This window comes from Cydia pomonella, chromosome 9 (genome assembly GCF_033807575.1).
Source record: "Cydia pomonella isolate Wapato2018A chromosome 9, ilCydPomo1, whole genome shotgun sequence".
Taxonomy (NCBI): Eukaryota; Metazoa; Arthropoda; class Insecta; order Lepidoptera; family Tortricidae; genus Cydia; species Cydia pomonella.
Genome location: NC_084711.1, coordinates 18565408 through 18572071, shown reverse-complemented (window position 1 = coordinate 18572071; position 6664 = coordinate 18565408).

Sequence of the window (6664 nt, the reverse complement as noted above, 5' to 3'; positions counted from 1 at the left end):
AAGTCTTCGGGGTAACATTGAAGCAGCACTCCTGGGATAAGCCCATTTACACATTATTATTTTAAACTAAATGTTATTACCTATTATCTTCTAAACGAGGAGTGAATGGATCACACGTGCTGCCTCTAATGCTAGATGCAGGTCTGAAGACTCTTACTCCGATTAGCAATATCAATCGGGCCACCTACTATCTTATTAGCCAGACGGGCTATGACCAACGCTTCGCAACCCAATGCAAACCTAAGGACTGACGAAAAGAAGCGATAAGTATTCGTCAGACACCATTTACTTATCTCTTTTTTTTATATCTAAAAGCTAAGGCTACTAAGCCAATATCCCAGTCCCCATAGCTAAAAGTAGGCTGAATTCCTAGGCCTTTCAAATGTATAAACGAAGTACAAGTTTAACTCATTACTGTACTTTATGAGATCGAACTATCAAGGTGAGTATTATTCCACTCAAAGATTCCAATGGACTGCGCTCGCCTGCCAAAGGGTCTCTAAAACAAACCATTCTTTAATCCCAGAATAGTCTGTGTTCCTAAACCCAACTTGATATTTAAGGATTGAATATATAAATACCTTAGGACCTGATCGTAATACTCAGTACTTCGTCTCTACACCAAAAACCCAGAAATGAAAATACATAGATAAGATGTTACAGATAACCCTCAACTTTCCACTCAGAGTAACAGTCTGGAAGATTTAGGTAATTAAAACCCATTACCAGTATTTCACTAATATTATCATCAGTACACGTTATAAAACCATAGCTTCACATCATTAGAACCTTTTGAAAAATATATATATACACTAACCAATCGAATTTCTAGATCAAACCTAAGAGAGACCCTATAACAGTGTGTGTGACTCTACCCTATTCCTACCCTTAGACCCTAATCTAGCATGTCCAGAACACAGATCGTACTTACCATTGATCTAGTGATTTGGAACATACACAAGTGTATCCCTAAGTCTAAGCTGTAAGCATTCGGCCGACAAAACCGAGGTATAGCAAACCCTAGTGTCTGTGTGATTGGCCCCCTCCTCATCGCCACGTGGGCACGGTGGATGAGAATAGACCGCCCTAGCATGTCTATAGGTAATCAGCACACTAGCACACACACCCGTACCAGTCACATGGGATACCCCGCCATGACTAAAACTTTATCTGTGTTTGTTACCAATCATGACAGAAGCTCTCCCGTGACCAGCACTAGCATGAGCCAGAGCACCGAAATATATATAAATATATTTAATACGAGACCTAGCCTCAATTACTGCAGACTTCAGTGAGCCGAGATTACTCTCAATGGCACGCACGTGATGCCCTCACATTCATCTAACAGCTGGACTTTGAGACTAAGGAGAGTATGCTCGCCTCTTATGTTGGTAAAGAAGAGACGCCAAGTCCTCTCAACTTGGAGCAAAAGACTTCTAAACAGCTGCAATTTGACACCGTTAGGGAGCAGCTGATTAGATAGACAAACTGTTAGTCCAAACAGTGATCTGGCTTTATAAAATAACAAACTAACCTCATAGAAAGGTAATAAAATAACAAAATTAGTTTTTACTAACAAAACTCACAATATAGTAACACAGATAAGGAAGTAAAGAATCTCCACCATAGCCTAAGCTTAGCATTACGACAACATTGTCCCCGCAATGCCAAACATAGACACAATTTACAAGTTTAAATTTACCAGGATAATTCCCAGCAAACACAAACAAATAGAAGGAATAGTAGAGAAACTTTACTTACTCAAAGCCAGAGATACCGCCAGTCCGATGGTTAAAGAATGAATGCCCATCCTCCGTACTTTACGGCCCTTTTATATACTTTAGTAGCGACATAACAGCGACATAACGGCGACATAACGGCGACTAGCGACATAATAGCGACATAACGGCGACATAACAGCGACATAACAGCGACATAATAGCGACATATCGGCGACATAATAGCGACATAACGGCGACATAATAGCGACATAATAGCGACATAACGGCGACATAATAGCGACATAACGGCGACATAGTAGCGACATAACGGCGACATAGTAGCGACATAACGGCGACATAGTAGCGACATAACGGCGACATAGTAGCGACATAACGGCGACATAGTAGCGACATAACGGCGACATAGTAGCGACATAACGGCGACATAGTAGCGACATAACGGCGACATAGTAGCGACATAACGGCGACATAGTAACGACATAACGGCGACATAATAGCGACATAACGGCGACATAGTAGCGACATAACGGCGACATAGTAGCGACACAACGGCGACATAGTAGCGACATAACGGCGACATAGTAGCGACATAACGGCGACATAAAGGCGACATAACGGCGACATAGTAGCGACACAACGGCGACATAATGTTTTTTACGCACACAACGACAGTATTCGCTTAGTAGTCAGTTTAAGTAGACCAAAAAAATGATAAAATGAAACGTTTCAAAACCTATCAAGCATGAATATGCTAACATTATTATTTAACTTCAGGTATTATAGTTTTGTTTTCTGAAAATAACGTCTGTATTGTAATATTTTACGTTTATTATTATGTTAGTAACTCAATGTTCTTTATTAAACCAATAATTATGCATTTATTCTAGGTTAACTTCAATTGATTATTATCATTCTTCGCAGCATTTTAAAATAATAAAAAAATGAAAATTTACTGAGTGTTATGTATTTAATCGAAATCACAAGTGGTAAAATACGGAAACGTGTCCTTCAAGTTGTAATTGTTAGAATACGGAGTGAAATCATGAATGAAAGATGCAAACGAAGAGTACTGTAGTTTATAATTATTTTCTATGTGTTTTAATATAAAACCAAGGCCAATATTACGAAATAGGCATATGGCTAGTCACAAGTTCAGTTCAGAACTGAACTGAACTGAAAACAAAGACAAAACATAATTTATTCTACATTATGCATGCAACATTTTATCTTCATCAAAAATTGACAACCGCATTTAATCACTAATTTATATTCAATATTAATGTGTTTGCATAAAACTCATAAAAATACACCCACTTCAAAAAGGCGCCTATATTAAAGGAACGATTCTATCAGACTTTAACGATAGCACCAAAGTAAACATTTCCTTAACTAAGGTCAAAAATAAGTATACATTTTTTCCTTATTACCTCGGAATACGATCAAAAATGTATACACACTTTTGACATCGACCGCACAATGAAACTCGCTTCTAAGCCCTAGGACTATTCTAACGAAGATTTCAAAATTCAAAACGTGGGATATTGGTTCTAATTTTGTAGGACATTAGGTTAACTTGTGCTTGATACGCTAAAGATTGCTTGGTAGATATCCATTGGAAATTAATTTACCTATACAATTGTTGAAATTGACATATGGTACATAAAATAGGTACCTAACAAAACAGACATAAAAAAGACAGCAATACAGGTAAAACACGTTGGTTAATATTGGGGCTCTAGGTTTTGTAGGGCTGCTTGTAGAGAAGGTAATGATATTGATAAGTAGCCCTTGGGCTGCGTCTGGTCCCCCGCTGTCCGTCCGTCCATTTGTCCGTCTGTCACCAGGCTGTATCTCATGTACCGTGAGAGCTAGACGGTTGAAATTTTCACACATGATGTATTTTTTTTTGCCGCTATCACAACAAATACTAAAAAGTACGAAACCCTCGGTGGGCGAGTCCGACTCGCACTTGTCCGGTTTTTTATTATTATTACTTTTTTTACTGAAACCTGTTTTGTATGGAGGTACAAAATATTTAGAAGAAATTTTTGCGACTCACATGTCAACTAAAATTGCGGGTTTCACATTTTTGGATTCACTTCGTGTTGTAAAAAGTGGTTATTTAGCAAATATTGTAATATATATTTTTAAATGTAGCCCATTGCAGTCACGTCTGAAAATATCGATATAGATAAAGTGCCAAAAATATGTATACACGACGTTATTGCCTGTATATAAGGTAGTGTATACATATTTTTGGCACTTGGGCCGTAACGATAATTTCAGACGTGACCGTATGAATTATCTACATTTTTGCCTGGCGTCTGCCATATTTTTTTTTTTAATATCAGCATCTAAAGCGGACTACAATGAGTCAGACAAAGCGGTCGGGACAACATCAATCTCTCCGATAATAATGTGACGGTGACGGTGACGGATGGTGCTCGCTTATATTAAATATACAGAGGGCCTACCGCGAACCACGTTCGACGTGTTGCCTTCCTGTCACGCTTACGTACGAATTTACAAGTGTGACAGAGAGGCAACACGTCGAACGTGGTTCGCGGTAGGCCCTGAGTTTGATTACGGTACAGATGTTCGGGATTTAATTAACGATAGCTACTATAGTCTGTCAAGGAAATTATGTCAGTAGCAATGTAGGTACAGCAAAGTGAAGTCGGGCAACACTCAAAAAGCATTATTGTGTTGGTATTGCGCCAAGAAAAACAGCAATGTACATAGAACCAAAACATGTACTTCATTATCATAACGTCAAATTTTACAAATATTTCATTTACAAGCTTATTTAATATATTGGTATTTAATGGTAACAGCAGAAATTTCTCTCGAAATAAAAACGATTCAGAATGTAAACAAACATGATGGCTGTCAGTCACTATCCACATTCCACAGATAAAATACAGATGACACGCGATTTTGGAATTGTTCGAAAACAGTGTTGCAAACCCAATTTTTCAAATTTGCCACCTTTTGCTACTGACAAGATTTGCTTGACCAAGTATATTTGTAATGTACTGTGAAGGCTTGAAAACTTCATAGTCTTTTGGTAGGTTAGTGTCAACAATTATATATTTGAATTCAGAACTATCGCCCTGCTAGAGGAATAAATATCGGCAGACGGGTATTCCGTTGGTGGCAGTCATTCAGAGTAATCGATATTTGTGATCATGCTGAATAATATAAAAAAAATATTTAATCGTCGAAAGCATATTGAAAACAAAATCAGCGACGGGGATTTAAAAGGTGCAGCCCGTCTCCTTTTTTCAAGCGAGTCGCTGTCGCCAGACAATCTAGACACCCTTCAGGCCTTACAGACTAAACACCCTCCAGCTCCTTCAACCCCATATTTTCTCGACCCACCAACGGCTAGCCAGGTATGTCTCCAAATCAATAGTAAAGAAACCCTCGATGCCATTGCTTCTTTTAAAACTGGATCCGCAGCGGGCCTAGACGGAATCTCACCCCAACATCTGAAAGACCTCATTTCATATTCTTCAGGCGATGCAGGTGAACAGCTTCTAAATTCCATAACAAAATTAATTAATAAAATGTATACAGGAAACATTAACCCTGACATAGTCCCCATTCTTTTCGGCGCCAACCTAATAGCTCTAAACAAAAAAGACGGAGGGGTGAGACCAATAGCCGTTGGTACAACACTTCGGCGTCTGGCATCTAAATTAGCAGTTCGGCATATAATATCTAAATTAAAACCTCATTTTGAACCGATACAACTAGGTTTTGGCACCAAAGGGGGGTGCGAAGCAGCCGTACACTCCCTACGCACGTACCTCTCTAACACGACGTCCGAAGTGTTGATCAAAATCGATGTTAAAAATGCCTTCAACTCCGTAAATAGAGACACCCTGCTGACAGAAACAAAACATAACCTACCCGAAATTTACAACTATCTCCTTCTATCCTACGCAGATCCTACAAAATTATTATATCGCGAAAACGTGCTTTCTTCAGAAGTTGGCTGTCAACAGGGTGACCCGCTCGGGCCAGCCATATTCTCTTTGGCAATTAACCCTATTATCAAAAAACTAAATTCTAAATTTAACGTGTGGTACCTAGATGATGGAACCCTAGGAGGTGACGTAGATACTGTTTTATCCGATCTGTATACAATCAAGACAGAGTTTAGGAACATAGGTCTTGAATTAAATTTTAGCAAATGTGAACTGTACTTTCCAAATTCCGTCCCTAATCACAATAACATTGAACAAAAATTCAACACCCTAACTCCGAACATAAAAATAGTTAATCGCGAATCACTTTGCCTCCTAGGTTCTCCTATTTTCGAAGACTCTTTTCCAAATTATATACAAAATTCAATTTCCAAATTCAAAAACTACTCAAACCGTCTCCTCGAAATAAGCCCGCATTACGCAATTTCAATACTTAAATTCTGCCTTTTTGTCCCTAAATTGACATACGTCATTCGGTGTAGCCCTATTTGGAAATTTGAAAATATTATTTTACCTTTAGATGACCTTATCAAGTCAACTTTGGAATCCATTCTTAACATTCAGCTCTGCGATCATTCCTGGACCCAAGCATCCCTACCCATCCGTCATGGTGGGCTAGGGATCAGAAAAATTTCTAGTGTATCCCTACCAGCTTTTTTGTCTTCAGTCCACAGCTCCGCAAATCTCATAGGAAAAATCGTACGGGGTCTTCGGCCGCGGCTAGAGGGGCCGAAAAGCTTAAAATACAAAAGTACAGGGGTCTCGGCCCCGAATACATTTTTATGCCATTTGGGGTCGAGACGCTTGGCCCGTGGGGTCCTAATGCTCTACAACTTTTTAAAGAACTATCTAAAAGGCTGGTCGACTTCACAGGTGACCTTTCTCGCACAACGTATTAGCATCGCTATACAGCGGGGAAATGCTGCCAGC